This window comes from Euprymna scolopes, chromosome 32 (genome assembly GCF_053919585.1).
Source record: "Euprymna scolopes isolate OS-2025 chromosome 32, ASM5391958v1, whole genome shotgun sequence".
NCBI lineage: Eukaryota > Metazoa > Mollusca > Cephalopoda > Sepiida > Sepiolidae > Euprymna > Euprymna scolopes.
This window is the reverse complement of record NC_136513.1, coordinates 92,400,064-92,411,554: the sequence shown is the minus strand read 5'-3', so window position 1 is coordinate 92,411,554 and position 11,491 is coordinate 92,400,064. Positions and strand designations below refer to the sequence as shown.

Below are 11,491 nucleotides of genomic sequence, written 5' to 3'. Positions count from 1 at the left end.
TGTTGAGATTTTATTATCTCCCTTGCTGGTGCAACCAAAAATATTTCCCTGTAAAAATTATTTTTATCTATAAGAAAGAAAGACTATTTTTACGATCAAATTTTTTGGATTTTCGATACTTATCGGATGAATTTTTGTACAAAACATATCTAAGAACACTGCCAGACATATAAATTACCTTTGTGTGAAATTTGCAAAATAAATATCTGTTTATTTTGTAATAATGTGTTGTTTTGGCTTCAAACGTATCTAATACGTATTTATTTTATTCAAACTCAACCAACGTTTCTATCAAGGAACACAAACCCTTACGTGAATTCCGCGTAACCAACGCACTGTTCCGACATTTGAAAAGACTACCGTAAAAACAACAAACGAACTTCTACTGATTCTATGCTCAAACAACAACATGGCAAAAAATAGAAGGAAAGTCATACTGATTATAAAGTGTATCTTCGAAATATATTTATGAATTTCAATATAAATTTCAAACAAAATAAATATCTGTTTATTTTGTAATAATGCGTTGTTTTGGCTTCAAACGTATCTATGACACATTTATTGTATTCAAACTCAATCAGCTTTTTTGTTTTAACTTAATTTAACATGTTTTTCTTACAAATAAAAGTAATTTAACCTCGTTGAGTTAAAAAAAAACTGATTTAAATATAAATATACAATATATAACTATAATAACATTATCAACCATATTTACTGCTTTTAGTAGCGCTCCTGTGGATTTTGACGATTTTTCAGTCTTTACTTAAAAAATATTTTCTCTTCAAGAAGGGGGGGTTGAAACTTGGTTTATTAATGCTTTTAGTAGAGCCTCCTTAATCTTAATTAGGGCTTGCAGTAGTGCTCTGGAGGCTTCCTGAGTTTTTTTTTTTTTTTCACTCATCACTTAAAAAAAAATGTTTTCTCAAGACAATAAAAGACAATATAATCTCAAAATCACTTTTTATTTGGAACATTTTTCATCTTCCCCTTTAAGGGCCAACGGGTAGACTAAATAAAAAATAATGATGGAGGAGGGGGAGCAAACCGAACTTTTCTCAAAGTGAAAAGTCGCAAAAAAAAAAGAAAAGAAAACAAAATAATAATAATAATGGCTGGGGGGGGGCTGAAGGATCGCTTTACTAGAACGTTGATTTTTATTTATTTATTTTTTTTATTACATTTTCACCTCCAAACAAGGCACATTGCCACTTTGGTGTAGGGGGCTACTATCAGAGGCAACAACTACTGGGTACTATGTTGGGATTTGGGCAGCAAGATGTCGGTTCATGTTATTGTTACACTTACGTTGTATGTGAAACTGTACCACTTCCAAATCTTTAAGTATTGATTCTTTTTCAATGTTCTTATAATCTTGTAGCTTAGTGTCCAATAGTCTGTAGAAATAGTTGAAAAAAGACGAAAAGGAAAAGTTGTAAGATGGGTGCCGATTGTTCAGATATGCACGTATATATTTCTTTAAAATATTTTCTTTGCCAAAGTTGTGCATGATTAAAGCTAGAACTTAATTTTTTTTTTTTTTAAGTTTTTCGTGTCCAAAATTATTTATTTATGATTATTTTATTTGCATTTCTTATTGCAAGTTGGAATTATTTTCAAACCAAAAAAAAACAAAGCAAATATGTTTTTCTAATGTAAAAATAAACACAAAAAAATTACTTGATCAATTTACGTAATAAAAAAAAAATACTATTTGTTTTTACGACCTAATCCAGCATAGTTTACCTACTAAAAAGAAATCAAAATCTGTTTTTTTTTTATTTGTTTTTTGTTTGTTTTTTTTTTTGTTTTTTTTGCCAATACGTTTGAACGGTCTTTAAAGATAAATAAACAAAGGGATGTTTTATTAAATCATTAAAATTTAACATTTTAGCGTGGTGGACCACTTTCCTATATAAATTTAATGTAAAATGACGAGGCGAGACATGCAATCGTTAGCATTTTATTCAAGTTTGGTGACGGGGGTAGAAAGGGAAAATTAGGTGGGGGTGGGGCCATAAGTTCCAAACATTTTTAAAATACGTAGAAATACTTCAAAACGTGTGTGAGGGAAGTTTTCATTTTTTTTTTTTTTTTTTAAGATTTGCTTTGAAAAGGTTTAAGTGTTAATATTAGTAAATCAGTTAATTATTATTTCCTGATATTTTTAAGGTTGTTAACACACGCACACAAAAAAAAAATGGACCTGTACAATACACACTCTCTCCTTGTATTTTTTCTTTTCGTTTTTTTCTTTTTATTTTTTTTTTCAACAGATTACACTCCTCTTATATAATAGATTTTTCAGTTAATCAAAGGGAAATGATGTTAATACCTTTATTATACAATGTATTCCATATAAATAAATTTTTGCGCACACGCGAAATTACGTATTGTTTTCACTGGTCGCCAGGTTTGTTTTCGCGCGCGCGTGCATTCCATTTTTGCGCGGTTATACATTAATTCTGTATACTCACTTGCAATTTCATACATTAATTCTGTATACTCGCTATTCCATAGCTAGCTATAACATATACTGATCGAACGGGTCACGGGTAGTCTAGTAATATATTTATATATATATATATATATATATATATATATATATATATATATATATATATATATATATATATATATATATATATATATAGTAAGTTATAAAATGTATATGGCGATTACACTGAATATTCCGCGTTTCATCCACTCTAGGATTCTTCAGACTTAACTAACTAGCTCTACCTACGTATTGAGCACTTTTGAAGTAAATACTTAAAGTTTACGCATAAATCTATACTTTCGTATATTAATTTTATGTGAGTAAATTAAGTAGTTATATAGATATATATAAGTAGATTGTAGTTTGCTTGAAGCATTGTTGAAGAAAATTATAAGGTAAAATTAAAAGCCAAGAACAATGCGAGATTTTTTTTTATAGAGTAAAATTAAATGAAAACAAAAGAAATAAATTTCTTTTTTTTGTTGTTTGTTTTTTTCTTTTTCACACAAATTTTAACTCTAAACAACAGTAATTTTTTTCTGTTGTATTCAATGGTGATATAAATCTCAATATATTTCAGACTTATTAGTCCTTTTTCAAGAGAAGACAGCGGAAGAGTATATATATACGCTGTCTTCTCTTGAAAAAGGACTAATAAGTCTGAAATATATTGAGATTAATAACACCATTGAATACAACAGAAAAAAATTACTGTTGTTTAGAGTTAAAATTTGTGTGAAAAAGAAAAAACAAACAACAAAAAAAAAGAAATTTATTTCTTTTGTTTTCATTTAATTTTACTCTATAAAAAAAAAATCTCGCATTGTTCTTGGCTTTTAATTTTACCTTATAATATATATATATATATATATATATATATATATATATATATATATATATATATATATATATATATATATATATATATATATATATAAACACTTTTGAGCATGGTTGAATGAAAATAGAAACATAAAATGTTGAGTATACCATAGAAAGAAGGCTTTTTGCTTGTTTGTTTGTTTTTAGTTTTCTTGTTCTTTTTTTTTTATGTTATTAAAATTTGGATGATTTCGAACTCGAATCCCATTATTTGAAAATGCGATACAGGCAATCGTTTAATTAAGGGGAGATAACTAATTTCTTTCGACGCTTATTCGTTTCTAAGAAACCGAAAATTGTCAACAACAAAGATTTCTTTCTTTCTTTTTCTTGTTATTATTTTTATTTTAACGAAAAGAAATTCAAACTTATGATTTCAAAAACGTGAGTTTTCCATTTCATTTTTTAAATTTATTTAAAACTTTTTTTTTTAATTTTTATGCTTTTGTTTAAACTTTAAAAAAAAAAAAAAAAAACTTTACTTAGTTTTCTGAAAAAAAACTATTGTGTAATTTTTATTCTTTGCCCCAAGGTTGTCAAACGAAATTTTAAAAGTTTGTGTGTGTGTGTGAGAGAGAGAGAGAGAGAGAGAGAGAGAGAGAGAGAGAGAGAGAGAGAGAGAGAGAGAGAGGGAGAGAGAGAGAGAGAGAGATTTGAATAAAAAGTAAATTAAATATTTTAAACTTTAAACTTTATTTTACTTTATAACTGTAACCTCCCATTCTTTTCTACTCTATGCATGGTGGTCCGATCCGGTCCACAACTGGGTGTTGTCAATAACACTTTCTCATCAGGAAGTGGGTGATCATTTTTTTTTATATTTATGTTGCAAAATGAACCCCCAATTTTTTATTATTATTTAGTTATTTATTCATTGGCAGGTATCTTCAGAGATTTTACGTGTAATCACGCGAAAAAAAAAATAGGAAGCGCATTTTTGTTGTTTGCGTGAGAGCAAAACTTAGAGTCGGTCCCGAGTATTGACGGAGAATGGAAGTCAGTCACGGAAATGGCCGAATCAGTTCAGCATTTAAAAGTCATGAAACGAATGTAAAAAAGCAGACGACAATAAGCTTACTAGGAGATTTAAGTAGGTTTAAGTTCAGATAAGAGCTGGGCGGGGTCGTAGTAAAATATTTTTTTAGCTCAACTCAAAATAAAAATATTTTTTAACTCCCCCCAAAATAAAAATATTTTTTAGCCCCCCCCCCCAAATAAAAATAAATCTAAAAACTTCCTAAAAAAAAAATGGTAGCTTTCAAATATTAAACTGTTTTTTTTATTATTATTTGTTTTTATTTATTTTTATTTTTTTTACAAGGGATTTACTACATATCAAGGCCTGAAAGCCACTCCAGGATAAGGATTAACGAGCGCATAGTGATCACCAAGATAACAGCGCACTGCAGCAATTGTTAGTGGCTGAAATTGGGTAAAATTTGATTATTTAAAGGGACGGGTCAACAAGAACTTGTTTACATTGGACTTGAAGACAACCATGTTGTAGTCAACTGGAAAGTAGGCCAGTGGAGCAGAGTTCTATGGGAGAGCAATTCTAGGAAAGAAGCTGTGTTCATAGAATTTGCGTTCAGATTTAGACACAGATAGATAGTGGGGGAAATTGTTGATAGTGGCTGTAGTTAGACGAGTGTTTTTTGTGAAAGAGTGGGAAGGGGCGGGGCATGAAGATCAGACTGCTCTTATCATTTTTTACAGTGAATAGGGATTCTCCGTCGATACTAAAGAATGACTGCATAAGTATTGAAATCCTCAGGATCACCATTCATTACAAATACCGAATTTAGTTTAAAGTTTATGAATGTAATGCGACAAACAAAATATAAAACTGGAAAGTCACACATTTTAGAAAACATTTTTTTTATGAATTTACATTTGAAAATTTGAAAATGTTGTGACATGATAAAATCATTTTTATTACTTTTTTATGTTTTTTGTTAATGTCCGAATTTTCGCACATAACCTGGCTTTATCAAGCAGATGTCAGTCCGATTAAGTTTCTTTTTTCTTCATAATGTTGTTATAAGAGGTCAAAGCCTCCCAAAGAGAAAATACGTCGGTACTGTTTAAAATCCGTGTGTGTAACCGCTTGGTCTTTAATGTCCACGTTGATATAAAACCTTTTGTCTAGAATCCTTATTCAAATTTAGATCAAAATCCATTACATTATTTGGATTCTAGAAAATGTCTAATACAAGAATTTACAACTTTTCAGCACTCGCAACCCCCTAACTAAATGTTTGAAACCTATACGACCCCATCCTTCGTGCTTACTATCGGCAGCTTAACTTTGTTTTTTTTGTTTTTTTGTTTTTGTTTTTTTTTTAATCTTTGAAGAACAGCAATCTGCAATAGGCATGTGATGATGCGAGGTGTTGCATCCAAAATATAGAACTCAGACAAGTGAGCTCCCTCTAGGTGTATCAGAATTTTGGGAGAATTTTTGACACCCCTAACACGAAACTGCGAATAAAATATTTTTTTTTAAAAACTCGTAATTTCTCTTTTAAAAGTGGGTTGTTTATTTTCTTTATGGATTATACTTCCAAAATAAACTATTAAAGTTGTAATAGAAATATTATTTTTATTTAAAAAAAAAATAAAAAACAGTGTTTACAAAGTACCGGCGCGCCTTCATGCAGCCATTTTTTTTTTTTTTACGTAATGAAATCAATTGAATTTTACGAGTTAATTTTTTTTCAATTTTCAAACTTTAAAAATCTATCAAAATTTTTCTATTGGCTAAATTTGTACGATATTTTCAGGGTCAATGTGAAATTTTATGCTCTTTCTAATAAACCGAATATAATATTTTAGACAAACGTCATTTTTTTTTAAATTCACCCCCTCCCCATTTTGAAATGTCTATTAAAACTTTAATAATTAATTTATGTACCAAAGTTTTATATATCACAAATTGAAGATAAAAGATCAATAAATAATATATTCAAATTTAAAACAAAGAAGGAAGTGTTTCTTTTTAGAAATTTACCTGTAAAGTCCGAAGTTTAAAATCTTTTTTTAAAAAACACGATTTGTTTTTTTTTTTAATGAAACCTTATAATCTTCTTATATTGGTCAGAAAGTTTCGTTTTATTACGAAAATTATTTCTATTTCATTCAATGTTTTTTTTTGTTTTTTTTTTTAGATATTAAAAAAAAATTCATTCCATAAAGTGGAAATTAAATATATTAAGTCAAAAACTCGTGTATTTTTTGAGAAAAGGAAAAAAAATTTCTTGAACTGTTTTTATTTTTTAAGGCAAAAAATTATAAATAAAACGTGACTAGTTTTAAGGTATGGGAGCACAAATTTCTTTACGCGCAAAGGTAGATGCTAATGCGAACGTGTGGTTTTTACTTCCTTCTGTCCACCCGTAATTCAAAACAATAAAAAAAACTACTTCCGGTTTTAATTAAAAACGTAAAATGCATCATGGCGAGTTTTTCAATTAGGCGTTTAAAAAATTATTTTATTTAAAAAATAAATGGATTTTAAAATATAAATATGGATAAATTCTTAACAATGAAGAATTCAACTACACATTGATTAGTAATTTTTATAGGTAAGTGTTTCTTTTATAATTTATATCGATTTTTTTATAATCGACCTAAGTTAAATTTCATTTATTTTCTTCAAATCTTTTAAAGAAAATCGATTTAAAAAACAAATATTGTATAATTTGCTATTAAACCTGTTTTTTTTTTTTTGTTGTTGTTGTTTTTTTTTAATTTAGTCGTTGCTCCTTTAATTGGAAAAAAAAATAGGGTTTGAATTACATTTTTCGAGTAGTTATAAGCTTGGAAAGACAGGGGGTCGAATTATTCAATATTTTTTCACGTATTCATAAGGTCAGTTTCTGACACACCTAGAGCAGGGATTCCCAACCTTTTGGCGTTTGCGACCCCTTTACGTAAAAGTTTGAAATCCAGGCTTACATTTGATTGACATGTCCACAGTGAACGCACACATACTCGCTCTACTCGTACACACACACACACACATACATATTCACACAGGCACATTCGCTCACAAGCAAGCATACATACACCCATAATATCATCTAATGTTCCTATTTACTTGCCTCCCCATGAGGGCAGAGTGAGACACAAGGTCGGTTTTGATGTGGGGAAAATCCAGCTCCCCCAAAAATGGCACTCTGGATAGAAACAAAAATTAAAATTGCCTCGGTCTAGAAGGATTTATTCTCCATTGATTGAGGTCAGAAAAAGTAAAGTATAGTATCAGAACAGCTTTGTTCCTAGCCCAAAGGCCAAAAACAGGGAAATGTTTGTCTGGTATTTATGCCTTCCTCCACTGTGGAAGATGTGACAAAAGGCCAAGATCACCTAATGTTGAACTAATGAAACATGCGTTTTGCTTTGCACCTAAAAAAAAAAAAAAAAAGGTAGAAGAACTCGGAAACGCTAATTGATGAAGTAAAGTTAATGTTATCCTAAGCTACTTTTAACAAGGTCACACGCTATTCTCCCGGGTGAAGCCGGGGAGGGGGGACCCCACTGGTTGGGAATTCCGGTCTAATCTGTAATAAATTGAAATTCACAAAATCTTGTTAAATTTTATAAAAGCTGGTCTTTGCATGAACTTATAATTAAATAACTCAAGTGTTATCTATTTTGCACTTCAAATCACCAATTTTTCGGTTAAATTCGACACTGTTGTCAAAACTTCCGACTTACAAAAACAACGATCTTTCCAGCTGACTTCCACACGTCTACGTAAGTGACACGCCTTCTCTCAACTCGCCTCATGCTCACTTCACGTCCGCTTTTATAGACTAATCTCATTTGCATAAACATTCTCAGTCACGTGATTATTCACCATAAAACAAACGGTCTTGACATGGTAGGTTTTCTTTTCTTTCTCTTTCATTTCATTCCACGACCGACCCTTTGAATCATGCACACGTGCTAGTCAAGTAAGTCACGCGTTTCCCTACAGAACTGTAAGATAAAAATTAGGTGCTTATTCAGCTTAGGACCTAATCTTTGACAACTTCACGTTACCTAAGCAGCTGGATGATGGAACGAAGATTGTCTGGCGATTCTGTTAAGAATGGCTTTCTATTGAGAAGGCCATTCTTAAAATGAGGAGGGGAGGGTATTTCACGTTCACATCACATGATGAAAGTCATTTTCAGTTAAAAAAAAAATTTTGTTTTGTTTTGTTTTTGATTTAATAAACTTCACGCTTTCATTGAAACTTGTCTTCTGATCGGATAATCGCTTCAGCATCTCTTGGCTAACTTATGTAACCTGTATGGTGAGATGATTACATAAAGTTACCAGAGATCGTGTGGAAAGCTGGATAAGTATCCAAACTCATATAATATTTTATGTAACAAAAGGATTGTTAACAAACAAAAGAAAAAAAAAGTCCTTCTATAAATATGTTTAATCTGCACTGTTGGGTGTAGGTTGCCGAAAGTTAAGGCAGAATGAAATGTTAATGTTTATAATTTGCTACAAATATCTGAATTTTCAAGTGGGAGTTTCTTCCCATGTTATGCCCCCCACCCCACCCCCTAAAGGGGTTTTAAGAAGAAATTGAAATTCAGGAAATTTAGCTTAATTGATGTCGAATGCAAATTTGAAATATTTAAATTTTCAACTTGTTCCTTTTTAAAATCTTAAAAATCAAATTTTAAGTCAAGGCTTTAATTGCTGGCTGCCATTGTTTATTGTTTGTTTGTTGTTTGTTTTGTTTTTGTCGTTGTTTGTTTTGGTTTTTTGGGGGGGGGTTTGTTTTCTGTTTTATTTTTGTTTTGTTTGTTTTTTTTTGTTGTTTTTTACTTACACGAAAAATATTTTTTATTGTTTTAAAATGTTTTAGAATTGTTTAGATGCAGATTGATAATTTGGATTATTTGGTACAACAGATAAAAATAGTGATGAACAATCAGTTCTAAGTAAAAGTTTTCTGGAGGTTGAAGGTTCAATCCTTACTGTAGACAATTTTGGGTCTACGCACTTGAAATTTTAGATATAGGTTCCTTGGACATGGATCTAACTTAATTACTTGAATTGTTTAAGGGGTCAAAATTGCAAAATTTGTTAAATATTTTGTACATTCATCTTAGTTCATTTTTAATTTTTAATCAGTTTATATGCGTGTCACGTTGGTACAGTGGTAACGTCACCAGCTTCGAATGCTTCGGTTGCATTTTTGCTTCTAGCTGATTGCACCCAAATATTAATACCTTTTTTTACTTTTCAAATCACGACTCTATAAGAAAATATATACGAAATCTGGACAAATTAAAATATCATATTTAAGCGTGTTTTACGCCCGGGCAAAATCGGGCGCCCTCCCCCCGCTAGTACATTATATATGGCATAATCACGTTGACACACCAGTTTCCGTTGGATCACCGAAGTTAAGCAACGTTGACCCTGGTCAGTACATATCTTGTTGTACCTATTTACTATGCCTCCCCACGGGATAGAGTTAGACACCAGGGTCGTTTTTTAACGTGGAGAAAAGGTACAAAAATAAAAATTGTCTCAGTCGTGAAGGATTTCTCCACCACCGAAAGAGAACAAGAAATAGAAGTGCAGCATCTGAAGAACAGATGGTATTTATTTGCTCCCCCACCGAGCAAATTAGGCACAAGGCCGATTTTTAATGTGAGGAGTGAAGGGGAAATGGGGACCAACTCCCCGGGGAGTAGGGGAGCTGGATAGTGACAATTGGTATGAAGGGTTGCCCCTACATTGACCAAGGTCTTATATGTGGGGTTGCCCCCACATATGGTCTTTGCTTGCAGTATCTGCCGGAACAGATGGTATTTATTTGCTCCCCCACCGAGCAAATTAGGCACAAGGCCGATTTTTAATGTGAGGAGTGAAGGGGAAATGGGGGACCAACTCCCCGGGGAGTAGGGGAGTTGGATGGTGACAATTGGTATGAAGGGTTGCCCCTACATTGACCAAGGTCTTATATGTGAGGTTGCCCACACATATGGTCTTTGCTTGCAGTATCTGCCGGAACAGATGGTATTTATTTGCTCCCCCACCGAGCAAATTAGGCACAAGGCCAATTTTTAATGTGAGGAGTGAAGGGAAGGGGGAAGGGAAAAAGGGGACCAGCTCCCGAGAGGTGGGAAATGGGAGCTGGTTAAAGGTTAGGCATGTGGGGTTGCCCCCACATCTGGTCTTTGCTAGTCATAGCTAGTCATAGCTAGTCATAGCTTGCAGTATCTGCCGGAACAGATGGTATTTATTTGCTCCCCCACTGAGCAAATTAGGCACAAGGCCGTTTTTAATGTGAGGTAAAAACCAGCTCCCCTAAAAGGGGTCACTCTGGTTACCAAAAATAATAATTGTTCCAGTATAGAGGGTTTCCCCTCCATTGACTGGTACAAATTATCTTAAGTGCAGTATCTGCCGGAACAGATGGTATTTATTTGCTCCCCCACCGAGCAAATTAGGCACAAGGCCAATTTTTATTGTGAGGAGTGAAGGGAGGGGGGAGGGAAAAAGGGGACCAGCTCCCGAGAGGTGGGAAATGGGAGCTGGTTAAAGGTCAGGCATGTGGGGTTGCCCCCACATCTGGTCTTTGCTAGTCATAGCTTGCAGTATCTGCCGGAACAGAGACTACACTTTGATCCTGGCCCGAAGGCCAAGGATCTTGTTGTAGTGGAAATTCTCAGTACAGGCGATACTAAGAATACATTTGCGAATTATTTCAGATTCGTACTTGGTTATGGCTAACAGAACAAGAATGTACTACCTCTGTGGATTATATAAAGGGTTCAATTAAAAATGCTATGCAGATACCCGAGTTTGACAAGGTACACCTGAATGGTTGGATGTTGCGCCGGCTGAAATGTTGAGCGAATCTCTTTCTTGGTGTCTCCATATGAAATCCATTTCACTTTCTGCTTCAAACATTTTCTCACACTCGAGGCCATTCTCTATCTCTTCAAATCTACTTTGATTTAATGAATTAGAGACTTAGCATTTTTTTTTCAGCAATATATAATAGTTGACAATATATGATAGTTGACAATATATAATAGTTGACAATATATAATAGTCAACAATATATAATAGTTGACAATATATAATAGT

General features: G+C 32.3%; 1 protein-coding gene across 3 annotated transcripts in view; it reads left to right on the top strand.

The window, feature by feature from the left end:
• Positions 1 to 3,637: 3,637 nt before the first annotated feature.
• Positions 3,638 to 11,491, top strand: part of LOC145256497 (uncharacterized) — a 108,137-nt gene continuing 100,283 nt past the window's right edge. For all 3 annotated transcript variants that reach the window (XM_080115451.1, XM_080115450.1, XM_080115448.1), the window contains exon 1: positions 3,638 to 3,763. The gene's annotated coding sequence lies outside the window, so the exon portion shown is untranslated. The remainder of the gene's footprint in view (positions 3,764 to 11,491) is intronic.